This window comes from Liolophura sinensis, chromosome 13 (assembly GCF_032854445.1).
Source record: "Liolophura sinensis isolate JHLJ2023 chromosome 13, CUHK_Ljap_v2, whole genome shotgun sequence".
NCBI lineage: Eukaryota > Metazoa > Mollusca > Polyplacophora > Chitonida > Chitonidae > Liolophura > Liolophura sinensis.
In genome coordinates, this window is record NC_088307.1 from 29,341,643 (window position 1) to 29,363,059 (window position 21,417).

Genomic DNA, 21,417 nt, shown 5'->3' on the forward strand with positions numbered 1-21,417 from the left:
CCACGTTTATCATTGGCTTACTTATAAAATACAATTGAATCAAATTCTGTAAATAACTGCCAAAAGCTGTGAAACTGTCACAATTCAGAGAAAATTCGGAGCCTTAGCTTGCTTAATCATACTTTGATAAGCTGACCTATTTGTCGAACAGGCGAGGAACTCAGTATCAAGCATTACATAGTTTTTCTGTATCAGTTACGCACGTGCGGGTAGACAGCAACGCTCGTTGACAATGTACGAGTCAATAACTTTTCTTGCCTTCATTTTGAAAAGAAGAACTAGCCACAACAGCATGTGGAAAAAAAGCTTATCGTAACATCTTTCTGTCAAAATTAAATAGCACACCCTTCTTCTAATCGTGTGTGATTAGAACTAGAGACAGCCTATGATTATTTCACCAAGCTTGGTATGATCACCAAGTATTTATGGCGATTCCTGAGCGTAACACCAAGTCGAACAATAATCCCGCTCAAACAGTTACATCACTGTGCGCTCAATTCCAGCTCACGCTGGCTTCCTCTCCGGCCGTACGTGGGAAGGTCTGCCAGCAACTTGCGGATGGTCGTGGGTTTCCCCCGGGCTCTTCCCTGTTTCCTTCCACCATAATGCTGGTCGCCTTCGTATAAGCGAAATATTCATGAGTACGGCGTAAAACACCATTCACATAAATAAATAAATTCAAATGATTACACCGCTGTCCATCCCAGTATGGTACAAACAATGTGATAAAAGGAATAAGTGAACTTTAGACCGCTTGTTTACAGACAGTTGGTCTACACACAAAATTATACGCCATAAAATGCCCCAGAAAGCATAAACACCGTCAGTCGTGTAACCTCGATAGTCAATGAAGACGATGTATATGTCATGGAAGAGAAAATGCTATCTTTATTTACAGTTAGTTTAGCCTCATTTGAAATGTAGGTGTAATGTCTCAATAAAATGCACATACAAATACATGTAAGTAACAAGGAACGCCCAAGCAATTTATCTATACTGGGGAATCTGTCCGATGAAGTGTCAACATAAAGTAGCCCTGATGCAGCAGAAACAGTTACGAACATGCCCATTGTTTCTGCACCTGACAGCATGATAATGGACCCACTTCTACACCATAATTCTAGTTCAGTTTGATTCGTCGTGTAATTTCCTAATTATTATCGCATTATGGCGACAAAGGACGGTGCTGAATAATTCGCATCAAAAGCATGATTTACAATATTAATTTCACTGTAAATACTTAAAACAGATATGTAATGGTTTATTACCAGTAGCTTCGACATCAGTATACGTATCTATACTCCGAACTTGCACATTAATCAGATGTGAGTGCCCATTTGAAATCTCGCAGCAGAACTGAATGTCTGACAGTTAAATATCTACCCTTCCTGCTTATAAAGCTGGCAGTGGTTATGTTGTGAAGGTACTTCCCTTTCAGTGTATAGGACAAAAACGATGTGGGTTCAAATCGTGCTTTGGATGGGGTATTTCCGAAGTCCAGCTTTATCTCTATATCGGTTAAGAACCACTTGTCTTCCATCAATATCGTACGCATGTCTGTATGTAAAGGTTTGTGAGAAATTCACCAAAAGTCAGTGCTTTACCCCAGAAGTCAGTGCTTTACCCAAAAAGTCGGTGCTTTACCCCAGAAGTCGGTGTTTTACCCCAGGCCCTTCAGTTTCCTTTACCCCAGAAGTCGGTGCTTTACCCCAGGCACTTTGGTTTCCTTTGACAAAGAAGTGGATGTTTTACCTCAAGCACTTTGGTTTCCTTTGCCCCAGAAGTCCGTGCTTTACCCCAGGCACTTCTGCTCCCTTTACCCCAGAAGTGGATGTTTTACCTCAAACACTTCGGTTCCCTTTGCCCAAGAAATCGGTGCTTTACCCCAGGCACTTCGGTTTCCTTTACCCCAGAATTAGGTGTTTTACCCCAGGCACTTGGATTTCCTTTGCCCCAGGCACTTATGTTCCCTTTGCCCCATAAGTCGGCGCTTTATCCAAGGCACTTGTGCTTCCTTTGCCCAGAAGTCGGTGCTTTACCCCAGGCACGTTCTGCTCCCTGTTACCCAGAAGTGGATGTTTTACCTCAAACACTTCGGTTCCCTTTGCCCCAGAAGTCGGTGTTTTACCCCAGGCACTTCGGTTTCCTTCACCCCAGGCACTTATGTTCCCTTTCCCCATAAGTCGGCGCTTTATCCAAGGCACTTGTGTTTCCTTTGCCCAGAAGTCGGCGCTTTACCCCGGGCACTTCTGTTCCCTTTACCCCAGAAGTCCGTGCTTTACCCCAGGCACCTCTGCTCCCTGTACCCCAGAAGTCGGTGCTTCACCCCACGCACTTTGGTTTCCTTTGACCCAGAAGTGGATGTTTTACCTCAAGCACTTTGATTTCCTTTGTCCCAGAAGTCGGTGCTTTACCCCTGGCACTTCTGTTCCCTTTACATCAGAAGTCCGTGCTTTACCCCAGGCACTTCTGTTCCCTTTACCCCAGAAGTCGGCTCTTTATCCCAGGCACTTCTTTTCCCTTTGTCCCAGATATCGGGGATCTACCCCAGGCACTTGGATTTCCTTTGCCCCAGAAGTCGGTGCTTTACCCCAGGCACTTCTGTTCCCTTTGCCCATAAACCTGACCGTCATGACAGAAGTGAAAAACTCTTGAGATGCTGGAATTTCAAGAGCAATACTCATTTCACATGTGCTTATTTTGGACAGCTTTGAAGCTTTACCACCTTCTGGAATGATGTGTTCTTTCAATATATATTGGGTAGGATGGTACAAATAACATAAACATGGATGAACTGACCTTGTAGTAGCATTATGATATAACAACCCATAAAGTGGCCAAAGCGCTCTTATGGGCTTGGCACTGAATGCTTGTTTAGGTATGTTGTCTCGAATTGTATGCATCGCGGCAAGTTTTGCTTACAATCTTTACAAAGGACCAGTGTTCTCACAAGAATGCATTACAATATTATCAATATTATACATAGTAAAATAGTTTTAGTTTTGCTTTTTCGTTTTAAAAGTTCTTTGTTAAGTATCTCTATTTACCACACTATACAAGTTTTTTTTATCTGTGCTATATCTATACTCAGCACTTAGCCTAAAATCGTAATAGTTCAAGCAGAGTGTTGACGCCGACTACGAGCTGGTTATCTCACGGCAATTGACTCAAAAAATTTACAACAATAAACTCTCCTATAAGCCACAGACAGTCCAAGGTTCGAGACGCCTGTTTTGTGTAAACTTTTATCAAATTTATCAATAAGGACGCGTTGTTTACAAACCCACTTCCGTGATGAAATGTTTAAAATCCGTGGCAAACATCTGACTCGATACTGAGAAGCGTGACTGGACCTTTGGTGACTTCGAGAGAGTCAGAGACACGAAAACAGAAGCACGGTACACCTAAAAGGTCAGACTAAGCTTAATCTGTCAATACTGCTAAGAGATAAGTTACTAATGAATGGACAATTTATCACCAATCCGACAGTCGTTTATCGAAACATAAAAACATGGTATACATGTACATTTATTTTGCATGTATTTTCCAAGTTTATATTTGGTTTATTGCTGTTCAAATATTTCTAATATGGTTCTAGAACCGGGAATCATGTACATTTTACAGAAACTGGAATTCTGTGCTTTTATAGAACCTGGGATCTTGTACTTTTCATAGAACCTGGAATAATGTACATTTTACAGAACCAAGAATTCTGTACTTTTTACAGAACCAAAAATTCTGTACCTTTTATTGAGCCAGGAATTCTGTAATTTTTACATATTTAACAGGTTATTTATTCATGTATTTATTTATTTATTTATTTATTTATTTATTGTTTGTGTGAACTCGGAAATGTACAAATTGCACGACAGGTTTATCGGTGGGTGACGCCGGATTGTCCGGGGTAAAACACAAAATGTCTTTAATTAAGTGAGTCTCTTTGTAAGTTTTCCACTTTGTGGGACAGGACTTAATACGTATCATTTAGGCTACAATGCGCTCGAGCAACTTACAGTATGAAGGACATGCCCTGTATAGGTTACACGTGCGCAATTCGGGCAGTTGGGTCTAAAATTTGCCTCAGAACTGAAGAGTGAAGGAACACGGATTGGATAATACTGCCATTGAGACATTATCGCTTATACACCATAAATTTCTAAACCGCTATTTTACCGCTAGTTAAAATATATCAGAAATTTGTCTCTGTTGGAACTGAAATAACTTTTGCCCAGTGTTACTTTCCACCTCCTTGGAAGCTACAAGGGTATATGTAACAAAATTTTATGACTTCACTTCCAGTCCATCCTTGACTTGACTTGTTCATGTGTTGTAGAGGAAAGTCAAGCTTCATGTGGTAGTATGACATTGTACCACGTGACAGTTGTAGGAGATATACATTTTTGAAGTTAATGTTGGCAAATCTGCAACATAAATAGTAAGGAAAGTCAATGCGCTCAGGTAACCTATAAGATACAAGCAACACATCAGATGTTCACTTACGTGGTTTGTTTGTTTATCGTCAACACGTGAAAGACGGAACATACTTCCGGGAAGAACAAAGACCGCATTTTATGAAAAATAACAGATTCTTTCTAGAGCGAAGATTAAGATAAACTTCTTGTGTTTTTCCGCTTTATTCCATACCACAAGATGCCCGATTACATTCGAGAAAAGACACTCAGAGGAATGAGTAGATTAATGCTGGCCGTCGTGGTTATCTCACTTGGAAATCAACACTGCGATGCCGGAAAATCCCTGCTTCCGAGGTAAGTGTTTGTGTTTTAAAGTAAATTCAATGACAATGACACGAAATGTTTTACTTTTTGAAAATTGCTATGAGAGAAGCCAGCTCATTATAAAGTAGCTGACTTAGCGTATGACACCATAGCAAAGTGTCTCCCAGTCTTCAAATATTGTTTTTGTTTCATTTCATTTAGATTTTTTACTGTTTTTATGACGCATTTAAATATATATAGCATAAAGCTTGTGTATGTTTTGCGGTTTGTGGAAAAATAGGACACTTGTATAATAATAGGCCTACATGTATATAACTATTTGTCTCGCCTTGTATATTTTGTATTAGCACTTTTCCTTGGTTATTTCGGGGTTCCAATCCACCGGGAAGGTTGAGGTGAAGGATGCAGAGCGTGTGATCATAACGGAAACTCGGACAGCGGATCAAACGCTGGACGACACCTTGACACTACAAGACTTCAACAGGGTAAACAAGTATTTTGTTGGTGATATAGCCCCACCAACTTCTGTGTTCAAAACAAATCTCTGCAGTGAATTTTGGTTATGCCGAAATCGACGGAATTCAGAAACGTACTTGGGTATGAAAGTTTTTTTTCTACGTTTTGGCACACCTTCTGTTTTAAAAGACTACTATAACAGAGAGTTTTATACGTACGTCTTCATAAAACCATAAAAAAAGTTAAGACGGTCAGTTTTTCTTCTGTTCAGCTATGATTAAGAGACATTTTCGGAAGAGCACAATATTACTTTGCTTTTCATCCGGTAATGTAGTCCGAAACTGTTGTCACTGGAGAAGAACGCTTTCTGTTCAAGAAATGCAAACTTGGCCTACAGATCTAAGATGACCACCAATTGAAAATAAGTAGGCTATATTTATAAGTAAAATAAATGTCATAATCTATATATCTTTATCTTTAACCTCTGTCAAAAATACCTCATGCAAGACCACGTGTTAGACAGATACTGTTCATGTCTAATCCAGGATCTGCAGGCTGTGAAGGACTTAAAGAGAGATCAATGTTTCATTCTACCCCTGGGTACCCCGTACGAGGAGGCTAAGGTTGCTGCCCAGGACAAACATGTAAGTGGTAACCCCCCTGGGTATCCCATATGGGGAGGTTAAGGCTTCTTCCCAGGACATATATAAGTGGTACCCCCCCCCCCCCTTTCCCAACCCGACAATCCCGTAAGAGAGGCCCAAGGATACTGCCCAGGACAAATGTGTAAGTGGTACCCCCCCCCCCCCCCCTTGGTATCCCAAAGGAGGAGGCTGAGACGGCTGCCCAGGACAAACATGTAAGTGGTAACCCCCATGGGTATCCCATAAGAGAAGGCTAAGACTGCTGCCAAGGTCAAACATGTAAGTGGTAACCCACCCAGGTATCCTATATGAGGAGGTTAAGGCTGCCGCCCTGGACATATATAAGTGGTACCCCGCTCCCCCCCCCCCCCCCCTTCCCCACCCAATCCCGTATGAGAGGCCCAAGGATACTGCCCAGGACAAATGTGTAAGTGGTAACACCCCTTGGTATCCCAAAGGAGGAGGCTGAAACGGCTGCCCAGGACAAACATGTAAGTGGTAACCCCCATGGGTATCCCATAAGAGAAGGGCTAAGACTGCTGCCAAGGTCAAACATGTAAGTGGTAACCCACCCAGGTATCCTATGTGAGGAGGTTAAGGCTGCCGCCCTGGACATATATAAGTGGTACCCCGCCCCCCCCCCCCCCCCTTCCCCACCCAATCCCGTATGAGAGGCGCAAGGATGCTGTTCATGAAAAATATGTAAGTGGTAACCCACCCAGGTATCCTTTATGAGGATGCTCAGACTGCTGCCCAGGACAAATATGTAAGTGGTAACCCCCTTGAGAATCTCGTATGACAAGACTACAAATGCTCCCCAGGATAAATGTGTGAGTCGTGTGAAAAATGAAATCATTCATTGTAGTTTTTGTCGCATCCCAGCTGTGTCTTCTTTTATCATGCTGACCGACAAACTTAAACTGGGATCACCAGATACGATTCCAACCCCATACATCGAATCCAGCCACAGCATACTGACAGTATACATGATACCCACCCAGTCATGTCTCACACACATTCTGTCCCGGTATACTGACACCAGACATGAGGCCGGATCCAATCACATTATACTGACACCAGACACGAGACCGGTCACAGTACACCTATATTGACAACAGTCATGACACTATAATTAGACATTAAAAACGTACGGATACCAGAATCCAGACAGTCCAGCTTTGCTTATCCCTTCTGGGTAGTGCCAAGGGTTATATTTTATCTAACGCAGATAAGACTTTAGTCTCAGCTTTCCCACTATAGTAAACAAAGGCTCCTTGACTCAGCCTTGAGTCAGAAGACCTCTCAGATACCTGACTTGGCAATGAACCCACAAGTGAAATAGCCTTGAGGACGGAGACTGATATATCCCAGATATCTGAAACGGTGTTAAGTTGATCCGGCGTTTGGGCTGAGTTTGTGTTTTGGATACAATCATTATGAAACTTTTGCAGGCAGCCAGTGAGCCAAGTGAGAAGACGTTGACACTGAACAAAGTAAAATCAGGGGAAACAATTCCTGCTGAGTTCCTGGACCACGCTCTAGGCAGCCATATTGGAAGGTTCTGCTCTGGACTTCCTACCTACTGGCTGCTTGACGCCACACGACGTACAAGTAAGATACATTGTCCACCGTAGCTTTTCATCAGTAGAGTAGTGGGAGCCTAGGTGATCCGCTTTTGCCTTCACTATATAGACTTAAAACGTAGTAAGACATTTGTGAACCTGGTCCATATTCTGCTAATTCAGAGAGATGTGTAAAATGTCTTGGCTCCAATTTAGATACACTCGAATTTTGCTTGAAGGCTTGAACTTTGTGTGAAATTTCCCCATTCACGTTTTTGCTTCCAGGATCGACCAGCAGAACAACTGCTTGCTTGGTTTGCGTAGTTATAATTGTTGCTAAGAACCCCCTCTGATTTGTTTGCACGTGATCCTGTATTACAAGATACACATCTTGTGGAGGATGTACATCGCCGTTATCGTGGTGTCAAGGCCATATAATATTCAGGGAAACTTTAAGCCTGTGTCTGTCTGTTAATTTATCAGTCATTCAATGTATTTACTAAGGTTTCGAGAAGACACTTGTGTGTTGAAGTTGAACCTCGTTAAGGAAATAAAAAATTTCACCAATCAATCCATGGATTAATTAATCAGTTAATAACTACCGGCTTATAACGAAAGGGGTAGGGGGAGCTTCGTCTCCTGGTGGTCGCTGTGAATTCAAGTCCAGCTTATGCTGGCTACCTCTCCAGCCGTATGTGGGAAGGTCCTACAGCAACCTGCGGATGGTCGTGGGTTTCCACCGGGCTCTGCCCGGTTTCCTCCCACCATAATGCTGGCCGCCGTCGTATAAGTGAAATATTCTTGAGTACGGCGTAAAAAGCCAATCAAATAAATAAATAAATAAATCGTCTTCATGTATAAATGTGAAAACAAATCTGTGAAGATATGACTGCTTCATGTATAAATGTGAAAACAAATCTGTAGAGAATTGACTGTTTCGTGTATAAATGTGAAAACAAATCTGTGTGGATATATGACTGCTTCATGTATAAATGTGAAAACAAATCTATGGTGATACGAATGCTTCATGTATAAATGTGAAAACGAATCTGTGGGGATATAATTACTTCATGTATAAATGTGAAAACAAATCTGTTTGGCTATGACTGCTTCATGTAAAATGTGAAAACAAATCTGTGGTGATATGACTGCTACGTGTATAAATGTGAAAACGAATCTGTCGGGAAATGATTGTTTCATGTATAAATGTGAAACCAAATCTGTGTGGCTATGACTGCTTCGTGTATAAATGTGGAAAAAAATCTGTAGAGAAATGACTGTTTCGTGTATAAATGTGAAAACAAATCTGTAGAGAAATGACTGTTTCGTGTATAAATGTGAAAACAAATCTGTAGAGAAATGAATGTGCGGGGTATAAATGTGAAAACAAATCTGTAGAGAAATGAGTGTTTCGTGTATAAATGTGAAACCAAATCTGTGGGAATATGGCTGCTTCAAGTGTAAATGACATATGGACTGTAGTATAAGTGTGATACTGTTATTTAATTTGTTGTCAACAAAGTTGGTCTTTGCGTGAGGTCTAACTTATGGTGACGATGTTTAGTCATCAAAGTCAGCCTGCCCTCACTGGATAGCGCCTGCCATCAGGGCAGCCTTCACCTCAAGTCAGCTTGCCCTCACCGCAGCCTACACCTCAGGGCTGCCTATACCTCAAGTCAGCCTGCCCTCACTGGAAAGTGGCTGCTATCTGGGCAGCCTACACCTCAAGTCATTCTGCCCTCACTGCAAAGGGCCTGTAATCAGGGCAGCCTACACCTCAAGTCAGCCTGCCCTCACTGCAGCCTACACCTCAGGGCTGCGTACACCTCAAGTCAGCCTACCCTCACCGTATACATACGGGAAAGGGCCCGCCATCAGGGCAGCCTACACCTCAAGTCAGCCTGCCCTCACTGTATACGTACGGGAAAGGGCCCGCCATCAGGGCAGGTAATAGTCTTAATCTATATGTACCCGCCCACAGCCAATGTTCGACAGAGCCAAATATTACCCACTAAAATGCCTTCGATGTAATGGATGACACAATGAAGCACAAGCATAACATATTATATCGAAATGATCATACTCCTGTCTTGGTCATACTAGTTCAATTAAATTAAAACGCCAGTTACGTCCATTCAGCAAGGCACTTTGCGGAACGAAGTGGGCATTTAAATCCACTTTGAAACGGCTGCGCAATTTCTGATGTGTTTTAATGAGAATAGGACTTTTAACATGACTTCTGCGAGTATAAATCCATTTCCAAGTTGAAATGTTGTTGAAATAAACAGACATATAGCCTTCTCCCTCGTCAAAATGACTTTGTGCTGTCATGGCAAGTCAGGTGTACTTAAATCTCAAAGCAACGTGCCATAAGATACGGAATCAACCTAACAAGACAAGACAGGATGACAACTAGCGATGATTTCATCTGTTATCATGGATGTAGATTAGAAAGGACAATTTGCCAAGTCAGCCTTTTCTAAGGTTCCAGTCAAGGCTTGCGGATATCAAGTGAAGCTGATACTGGCCTCCTCTCTGGCCCTACGTGGGAACATCGGTCAGCAACCAGCGGACGGTCGTGGGTTTCCCCCGGGCTCTAAATAAATATAAGTAAATAAATAAGTAAATAAATAAATATCCAGTTGGTTAACGCGCTAGAGCAGGATAATGACCCAGGAGCCCCTCATCGAGGCGGTCGCTGTGAGTTCAAGTCCAGCTCTTGCTGGCTTCCTCTCCGGACGTACCTGGGAATGGGCGTTGGTTTCTTGCGGGCTCTGTCCGGTTTCCTCCCACCAAAATGCTCACCGGCGTCGTATAAGTGAAATATTCTTGAGTACAGAGTACAACACCAATTACATTAGACGAACGGGATATTGTCTTGAATTTCACAGAGTATTATAGCATCATTACAGAATATATTCTGTCACAAATCATATAATATCATCATAACAGAATACATTCTGTCGCAAATGATATAATGTCATCATAACAGAATACATTCTGTCAATACTCAGATAACAGAGTTATCGACCTAGATGACAGCGCGTATTGACAATGGGCGATGCATCTTATTCAGATATTCCATCATATTGTGTGCACTGCCAGTGACAAGGAAAGGTGACGCCATACAGACCACGTGATAAAACAATCAAAAAGTACACATAATGCAATTAATGATATAGTACATTATGATTTGCACACACAACCTACTAATTGCAATATTTGTACCCATCTTTCTTTCAATCGAGTGGTGCAGTCAGAAGAGTTACAGTACGAAGGCCTTCCTAAGTGTCGAGTTTCTGCTTGAGAACATTAATCGGTAAATATCTTCAAAAATATTACACGCTGCAAATCAAAAGTTGTACTGAGGTTCCAGAGTGTATACACGGACTCACCCAGGTCACAAATCCCAGTGACAAACTCTTTCTTTTCGGGTTTATGAATTTTTTCATCATAGTTCAGACCGAAAACAACATGTTTTGAAAGAAGCCCTACGTAAATGTTGAAAACGTAAAAATAAGAACTAAGTTTGGCTTATTTTGCCGATATTTACCGATAAATGTCGACATTCAGAAAGTCGACATTTTAGATTGGCTTTCACATTGGAATGCTCCTGGCTGCGCCACTCGATGGACAGATGAGTCACATGTATTGCAGCTAACAACATCCATCATCCTCTCTAGATTCATCTATCCCTGAATGGCTTGTTATCACATATAAGAATATCTAGACTTCCGCCAGCAGAAAAATACGTTAAGCCGTGGTTAAATATTTTAAGCCAGAAAACTTAAGCTTTTGGGACAATTTCCCTGCACTTGGATCATTACTTTATATTCAGTGAACGACGTTCCGGTATAGGTACTAACCGTGCCTAGGCCTACCGTATGTTACAAAGCATAAATCGTAATCGTTATTATGCTTGATAACGGTGTATGTACATCGCTCACTGGATAAAAAGAAGTTGCGATCCATGTACTTGTTTTGTTATCCAGCTCAACTTCTAAATGCCATTGAAAGAAGGGCGTAAAATGTGACTTGGGATGTGTCATGTCACACTTCACTATCTAACGCTTTCTAAGTCTTTTAAACTGTAACTTGGGATGTGCTATGTCACACTTCACTATCTAACCCTTCTTAAGTCTTTTAAAATGTGACGTTGGATGTGCTATGTCACACTTCACTATCTAACGCTTTCTAAGTCTTTTAAAATGTGACTTGGGATGTGTCATGTCACACTTCACTACCTAACGCTTTCTAAGTCTTTCAAAATGTAACTTGGGATTTGCTATGTCACACTTCACTATCTATCGTTTTTTTAAGTCTATTAAAATGTGACGTTGGATGTGCTATGTCACACTTCACTATCTAACGCTTTCTAAGTCTTTTAAAATGTGACTTGGGATGTGCTATGTCACACCTCACTAACGCTTTCTAAGTCTTTTAAAATGTAACTTGGGATGTGTCATGTCACACTTCACTATCTAACGCTTTCTAAGTCTTTTAAAATGTGACTTGGGATGTGTCATGTCACACTTCACTATCTAACGTTTTTTTAAGTCTTTTAAAATGTGACGTTGGATGTGCTATGTCACACTTTACTACCTAACGCTTTCTAAGTCTTTTAAAATGTGACGTTGGATGTGCTATGTCACACTTCACTATCTAACGCTTCCTAAGTCTTTTAAAATGTGACTTGGGATGTGTCATGTCACACTTCACTATCTAACGTTTTTTTAGGTCTTTTAAAATGTGACGTTGGATGTGCTATGTCACACTTCACTATCTAACGTTTTCTAAGTCTTTTAAAATGTGACTTTGGATGTGTCATGTCACACTTCACTATCTAACGCTTTCTAAGTCTTTTAAAATGTGACTTGGGATGTGCTATGGCACACTTCACTATCTAACGCTTCCTAAGTCTTTTAAAATGTGACTTGGGATGTGTCATGTCACACTTCACTATCTAACGCTTCCTAAGTCTTTTAAAATGTGACTTAGGATGTGCTATGGCACACTTCACTATCTAACGCTTTCTAAGTCTTTTAAAATGTGACTTTGGATGTGCTATGGCACACTTCACTATCTAACGCTTCCTAAGTCTTTTAAAATGTGACTTGGGATGTGTCATGTCACACTTCACTATCTAACGTTTTTTTAGGTCTTTTAAAATGTGACTTTGGATGTGCTATGTCACACTTCACTATCTAACGCTTCCTAAGTCTTTTAAAATGTGACTTGGGATGTGTCATGTCACACTTCACTATCTAACGTTTTTTTAGGTCTTTTAAACTGTGGCTTGGGATGTGCTATGTCACACTTCACTATCTAACGCTTCCTAAGTCTTTTAAAATGTGACCTTGGATGTGCTATGTCACACTTCACTATCTAACGCTTTCTAAGTCTTTTAAAATGTGACTTGGGATGTGCTATGTCACACTTCACTATCTAACGCTTTCTAAGTCTTTTAAAATGTGACTTTGGATGTGCTATGGCACACTTCACTATCTAACGTTTTCTAAGTCTTTTAAAATGTGACTTTGGATGTGTCATGTCACACTTCACTATCTAACGCTTTCTAAGTCTTTTAAAATGTGACTTGGGATGTGCTATGTCACACTTCACTATCTAACGCTTCCTAAGTCTTTTAAAATGTGACTTGGGATGTGTCATGTCACACTTCACTATCTAACGCTTCCTAAGTCTTTTAAAATGTGACTTAGGATGTGCTATGGCACACTTCACTATCTAACGCTTTCTAAGTCTTTTAAAATGTGACTTTGGATGTGCTATGGCACACTTCACTATCTAACGCTTCCTAAGTCTTTTAAAATGTGACTTGGGATGTGTCATGTCACACTTCACTATCTAACGTTTTTTTAGGTCTTTTAAAATGTGACTTTGGATGTGCTATGTCACACTTCACTATCTAACGCTTCCTAAGTCTTTTAAAATGTGACTTGGGATGTGCTATGTCACACTTCACTATCTAACGTTTTTTTAGGTCTTTTAAACTGTGGCTTGGGATGTGCTATGTCACACTTCACTATCTAACGCTTCCTAAGTCTTTTAAAATGTGACCTTGGATGTGCTATGTCACACTTCACTATCTAACGCTTTCTAAGTCTTTTAAAATGTGACTTTGGATGTGCTATGGCACACTTCACTATCTAACGCTTTCTAAGTCTTTTAAAATGTGACTTTGGATATGCCATGTCACACTTCACTATCTAACGTTTTCTAAGTCTTTTAAAATGTGACTTTGGATGTGCTATGTCACACTTCACTATCTAACCCTTCTTAAGTCTTTTAAAATAAGACGTTGGATGTGCTATGTCACACTTCACTATCTAACGCTTTCTAAGTCTTTTAAAATGTGACTTGAGATGTGTCATGTCACACTTCACTATCTAACGCTTTCTAAGTCTTTTAAAATGTGACGTTGGATGTGCTATGTCACACTTCACTAACGCTTTCTAAGTCTTTTAAAATGTGACTTGGGATGTGCTATGTCACACTTCACTATCTAACGCTTTCTAAGTCTTTTAAAATGTGACGTTGGATGTGCTATGTCACACTTCACTATCTAACGCTCTTTAAGTCTTTTAAAATGTGACTTGGGATGTGCTATGTCACACTTCACTAACGCTTCCTAAGTCTTTTAAAATGTGACCTTGGATGTGCTATGTCACACTTCACTATCTATCGTTTTTTTAAGTCTTTTAAAATGTGACGTTGGATGTGCTATGTCACACTTCACTATCTAACGTTTTTTTAGGTCTTTCAAAATGTGACTTGGGATGTGCTATGTCACACTTCACTTTCTAACGCTTTCTAAGTCTTTTAAAATGTGACGTTGGATGTGCTATGTCACACTTCACTTTCTAACGCTTTTTAAGTCTTTCCTGCATAATGCCTTACTCGATATCGTAGCTTATCTGCCCGAATCAACGTCACAAACGGAATACGGTATTGCCGTCACGTCTTATCGGGAAAATGTTACGGAAACTGCCGAACTGAGATAATGTTATGGAAACCCCGGAATTGAGATTTTGTTTCCGAATGCTCTTCAGTTAGAGCCATTAAACATTTTGAACCACTATTAAAAACACTTTAAATGCCGCCAGGTAGACATGATGAAACCAAAAAGCAAGCCTGGCAATAAGCAGCAAGGTAAGGACAATGTCCTACCTAGTAACATTTTGACAGGAGCCAACTGTTTTGTACAGAGCAAAGCTGCTGTGTCAATAATATTGTGCCCTTTTTAAAACGTAATATGGGTAGTGGCAAAATTTGCCAATCATGTCGCAGTATTTCCAGACTTGTCCTACAACTATACCGTAGATGCCATGTCCATGGTTGAAACGATCTTATCATCTGAAGGTTAATTTAATTATCACTAAATAATTTTTTGTCACATGTTTCTAGAAATAAATTTCCGATTTCAAATGCAACTAATTGTTTCCATAACCAAGTTAATTCACATTTATGTCAAATATTCCTTCTTGATGCTAGATTCAACACAAAGTTTGAGTAAATTTACCAGCTTGTAAGCTGAAAAAACTGAAGTTAAATGGCACAGGCCTATGTGTTAAGAAAGTACGTCAGATGCAAGCAAGGGTCGCTCCTTGACATCACCCAAGCATTAAACTGTCCCCACACTCACCCAGTTACTGCGCGCGACCTGACGTCACAGCAGCCAGACGATAGCGAAGCGATAGCTACGAACGCGGTGACGAAGAGCCAGTTTCGCTGCGTAAAACTTGTTTTCAGAGTACGGAGATCCACTCTTCAGGTGAAGTGACGTACATTTTCTTTGCTAATTGACGCGCAAAATTTTGGATACTTTGATACATATACATTTAGTGATGCTTGATCATTTTTCGGCGCGACGTAACCAGACGGGCACTTACAAATCAGGTCACACAATAACACAGGACGCAGTCACAGACTGCACTCATATAAGGCATTTATCTGATATAAATGTAGACAAAACATCTACTGAAGTGTGCCCTATAAATATTTCTTTCGTTCTCATTAGTTAGACTGACCATTGGTCTTGTTATTTCTTTGACAACTGTGGAAAATTAAAGCCTTTGAATTCTCCGTTGTAGATCATGACGTCACTCCACGCCCATGAATATAAATGAACTGATCTATTCGATGTTTGACCTGGGTTAGCAGGTTTACAAAGTTGGAATGGCATAAGTAGTCATATATTGTATTCTTTTATATTATGTAAGAGAAAACGGTACATGTTTGTAATATTGCTTACCGAACGTTACCTATGTTGTTTGTTTTAATGTGTTTGTATTAAGATTGTGTAGAACACTGACATAGTGGTTATTTCATCAGTTTGAACATGGATGATACGATCATTAATGCTATTTTATTTCTTTCTGTTTTTACAGAACGCGCGCGTATTGAAGAGAATAGAGTGTTTGATAAGAAAAAATCTCCGTAGTAGTTGTTAACTTCATTACTTTCCAACAACTATACTTCATTGTTTTCTTCGCCGTGGCGAAGAGACGCCTATTTGCTTTCACTACAGAGAAATTTTATTCACCTAAACTAATGTGGTAAATAGCTAGAGGAAGCCGTATTAGCTTAACATCATTCCTTGTAGGCCTATGTAGGCCTAGTCCGACAACCAGATTGGTTTCTGATCGCTGTAAACGAAATCCGACAAGCGCGCTAGTTTTTGATCGCTGCGAATGGAGTCCGATAACCGCGTTGGTTTCTGATGCCTGTAAAAGGAGTCCGACATCGCAACGGAGTCCAACAACCGCGCTTGTCTTTGATCGCTGTAAAGGGAGTCCGAAAACCGAGCTACTTGTTGATCGTTGTAAAAAGAGCCCGACAACCGCGCTAGTTTTTGACCGCTGTTAATGAAGACAGGTGAACACTTTGAGTACGGCGTAGACATCTTGTGTTTTTTCTGTGTGTGTATATATATATATATATATATATATATATATATATATATACATATATATATAGAATATTACTTTTGTGCATCCCCTTTTTTATGAGTGTTGAGGGGCCTCCATGGCTCAGTTGGTTAGCGCACTAGCGCAGCGTAATGACCCAGGAGTCTGTCACCAATGCGGTCCCTGTGAGTTCAAGTCCAGCTCATGCTGGCTTCCTCTCCGGCCGTACGTGGGAAGGTCTTGCAGCAACCTGCGGATGGTCGTGGGTTTCCCCCGGGCTGTTCCCGGTTTCCACCCACCATAATGCTGGCCGCAGTCGTATAAGTGAAATATTTTTGAGTATGGCGTAAAACCTCAATCAAATAAATAAATAAATTGTACACGACTATAGACCCCTAATACATGTAGGCAGAAGTTGTTCCCAGTGCCGACAATAACATGTACCGGTAGTTGTCATCGCTTATGGGCATGAATTTAGAATCCCTCACGGAGCAGAATTATATTTATTGTGAAGCTGACAGAAGGAACGAATAGTAAATATTAAATTTGATAATAACACGAAATGTAGGCCTACAGTGTAACGCAGGATAAAGCCATACCTTTAATACCAGTCTGAAGCCTAAAGTCTGGCCAGAGATGTCAGTGTCATAAATTGGAACTTCATCGTCATCCTCTATGGACTCAAACTGAGGCGAACGTCCTAGCCAGTAGGCCACCGAAACGGTCCCGGTAGGCCTACTCATGCGTCACACGTTTAGTCATCATATAACGCAATACAACACGTTGTACAACAGAATTGTTTGATTTATTTATTTATTTATTTCATTGGTGTTTTACGCCGTACTCAAGAAGATTTCACTTATACAATGGCGGTCATCATTATGGCTGGTCCAAGCAGAAATGGGAACTAACCGATGTGTTTCAGTGCACCTGTACCATTTACGGTGTTGTTTTGGAACTCCAAAATTAGTATACTACTAATGGTTGCAAAATCCACCCATGAAAATGACCGCCTTTATAATACACTCTTAATTAATCTGTTAAGTTTAACACAAAGTCTGTCGTCTGAGTGATGTTGGGATGTATTCTGTTATATTGTGCCATATTCAACGCAATAATCTTAGTCTAATAAAGTCCTTATGTTGAAATAACAGAATTTGTGTATTTTATTTAACAGAATAATCTGCTGCAATAACAGAATACATTCCGGGATCTCTCAGATAACAGACTTTCTGTTAAATTAACACATTGAGTTTCCGAGTGTATTTCTGAGCTCCACTTCAAACACCAATCAAACACGAGAATATAAAACAATTCCAGCCTAGAGAGTAAAACCAGTGCAGTGTGATGGTTAGCCATACGTTACCGGTGAAATCAGGCTTCTTGTCAGTTTACCTCAGTTAGGGTATTATTCCTAGGCCTACAAATGCTTAAAAAGTAGCAACTTCCGGTCCTCTAGAATCAGGTCAAAGAACCCATTAATGTTCCATAAGCGACAATGTTAACGTTCAGCGCTGTAGCTCAGCCCCAAACATTCCGTGGCCAGTAAGCTTTGGTCCATACCTGGCCCAGCCTGTGAGACAGAAGCCGTAAAAATCTTGACATGGGTTGACCGTCAAAATCTGGGCCTTTCTTATGCCCGCAGCTGGGAGGGGCGTCCAGTAACGCCAAGGAGACGTCACTCGCAGCCTCATCACCACCTGTCTCCTTGTGTCCTCTTGCCCCGAATTTCAAACTTTCATCATTAAAACTCATACCTGCCCAAAGCTTAGACAATTTCCGTCATTTTGATACAAAGCATGCACCTGTACACCAAAAACGGCAGGCTGGCAGCAAGAAAAGACTTCACACCCTAAAATACACAGAATTACATTCGAAAAACTGAAGTTCTAAAGGGGGCCTGCGTCCACCACGGCTTGTAAAAGAATAAGGTTAAGAGTACAATGATGTCAACTGCAATCTGCTAAACCGCATTGGTCTATAAGTTAATAATACAAATCATAAAAACAATGCAAAAAGGGCTCCATGAGCACAAACCTCCGCACCAGCGAAACGTACAATTTGTATCACACTCAACATCGCGGGTTCCATCAAGGGGGAATACTCTGCTAGGCACTACACAGGTAAGAGAAATCCGACATGCATGTAACCCCAGACCACGAGGGTATTATAAGGGTTGCCATTGTAAAACCTTGATTAAGAGCCGAATAAAAGTGCGGCACCCGTGCACAGCCCCCAAGGGGTGGGATTGAAAGTACTATAAAACTAATTTTATCGGTCACAATAGAGTACGACTATGAAACTCATTTTATACATTTCTTATGACAACTTTATCACTTAAAGCCAATTTTGAAGTTCCCAGCTGGGGCCTCCGTGGCTCGGTCGGTTAGCGCGCTAGCGCAGCGTGATGACCCAAGAGCTTCTCACCAATGCGGTCGCTGTGAGTTCAAGTCCAGCTCATGCTGGCGTCCTCTCCAGCCGTAAGTGGAAAGATCTGGCAGCAACCTGCGGATGGTCGTGGGTTTCCACCGGGCTGTTCCAGGTTTCCATCCACCATAATGCTGGCTGCCGTCGTATAAGTGAAATATTTTTGAGTACAGCGTAAAACACCAATCAAATAAATAAATGAAGTTGCCAGCCCATGCTCTAATCCACTTAAGAACGGCCTGATTAGCGCTGATTATGACTTTTATCGGTCATATCGTGTGCCGGGAATTTTTTTTTTACCACAACATACCTTCAGATATGCTAATTATAAAATGGTAATTCTTAAGTTCCAACTCCATTTTCAAAACCATTTAAGAACGGATCAAATGTCAATATTTGGGCTAAATTACCTTAAAACAAGGATATTGGTCACGACTAAGTACGAGGATGAAACTTATTTTATACGTTACTCATGACAACCTGGTCCGTAATGACCAATTCAGCTTTTGCACTAAACCAAAAGATACGCCGTGAAATACAGATGTTAAAGGGCTGATGAAGTTCCAACTCCAGCATGTACATATGCAAATAAGAACAGATCCAAAGTTATCTACTGGCCAATGCACCAGAAAGTTTGAGATCGCTTCACTGGCCTAATGGTTAGAGCGCTCGCCTCGAAGTTAAGAGACCCCGGGATCAAACCCGGGTAGGGTCATACCAAAGACTTTAAAAATGGTACTTGCTGCTGTCAGCACTCAGGGGGTAGAGCAAAGAAACACAAATGGTTGGCCTGGTGTCAGTATAATGTGAGTGGGTGGGGTGTGATGTCTGGTGTTCTCGGCATAATACTTCACTGGCGGCAGCTGTTTGGCAGAATGGGCTCTGCCACGAGTAGACACCATATATATATATACACACACACACACACACACCAAATGCCTCGTCGTTGTCATATGACAGAAAAATTGTACGACGCAAAACCCCAATCATAAAAACATACTAAAGCTAATGGATTACATGTATAAATTCATGTTCTTATCCCACTTGAGTACAATAATACAACTTCGTGCTCCACGTGGACCTGAGGGCAGAGGAGTGCCGACCTTCACCAGGTGCCTGACAAACTGTGTGACTAAAAGCCGCAGCCTAGGCAGCGCGACATTGATTGAGTCTGAGCTTTGCAGGTTCAAGAAGCTGTACCACCAAACTCTTGTCAACCCTACTTACGAGAGCGTTACAAGAAGTAAAGTCATTTTGGAATAAGTATTGTTGTGCCATAACAAAAAATTCAGGTGTCAACTGCATGTGGATTCTTAACAACTCCAAACGTCTTGCAGAAGAACTCGATGCTCATATGCATATACAGTACAAAGACGTATCCACATGGGATTTCTCTACTCTCTATACTACGATTCCTCACAAAGATCTTATTGAAAGAATATCGTTGTTAATTGTCTCGGCATTTACTAAAACTGGTCACCGTTACATTAACGTGAGAAGCAATAAGGCTTTCTTTAGTTCTACTCTTTATAAAGGTTACCACTCATGGGATGTTACATTATTCATTGAATTACTTGAATTTCTCATTAATAAGATCTATGTGAAATTCGGAGATACCATTTACTAACAGTGCATAGGTATTCCAATGGGTACCAATTGTGCTCCTCTTTTGGCAGACCTATACCTGTTTTCATATGAATACGACTATATGCAGAAATTACGGGATATGGTATGTTTGAGGTGGTGAGTGGGGATATGGCGTGATTGAGGTGGTGAGTGGGGATATGGTATGTTTGAGGTGGAGAGTGGGGATATGGCGTGATTGAGGTGGTGAGTGGGGATATGGCGTGATTGAGGTGGGGCGGGAAATGGCGTGTTTGAGGTGGTGAGTGGGGATATGGTATGTTTGAGGTGGTGAGTGGGGATATGTCGTGATTGAGGTGGTGAGTGGGGATATGGCGTGATTGATGTGGGGATATGTCGTGATTGAGGTGGTGATTGGGCATATGGCGTGATTGAGGTGGTGAGTGGGGATATGGCATGATTGAGGTGGTGAGTGGGGATATGGCATGGTTGAGGTGGTGAGTGGGGATATGGCATGTTTGAGGTGGTGAGTGGGGATGTGGCGTGATTGAGGTGGTGAGTGGGGATATGGTATGTTTGAGGTGGTGAGTGGGGGTATGGCGTGATTGAGGTGGGGAGTGGGGATATGGCATGATTGAGGTGGGGATTGGGGATATGACATGAATGAGGTGGTGAGTGGGAATATAGCATGATTGAGGTGGTGAGTAGGGGTATGGCGTGATTGAGGTGGAGAGTGAGAATGGTCCCGTTGGTCAAGACGCTAATTCATTGAGAGGCTAATGGTTTGATCTGTGTCCGTTTTTGTAGCCTTTTTGGAAAGGCACTCACCAACACAAACGTCCAAGGAATATACATGTCTAGGTTCACAACTGACATGCTAATACTTTTTTTATCTTTTTGAGAGGGGGCACCGTGTTTGCTTGTCGGTCATGCAATCTTACATATGAGTTTATCCACCATATTTCATTTTAGCATTTTATAATTAGCATATCTCAAGTTACCTTTCAGTAAAAAAAAAAATCGTCGTACGCGACATGACCGATACATGTCACAACTAGCGTTAATATTAGGCTGTTCTTAA

At 41.2% G+C, this 21,417-nt stretch overlaps 1 long non-coding RNA gene across 1 annotated transcript; it reads left to right on the forward strand.

The window, feature by feature from the left end:
- Positions 1-3,347: 3,347 nt before the first annotated feature.
- Positions 3,348-5,914, forward strand: LOC135480771 (uncharacterized). The gene is made up of 4 exons (XR_010445962.1): positions 3,348-3,411; positions 4,651-4,766; positions 5,084-5,221; positions 5,738-5,914. It is a non-coding gene; the product is annotated as an uncharacterized LOC135480771 (long non-coding RNA).
- Positions 5,915-21,417: the final 15,503 nt, after the last annotated feature.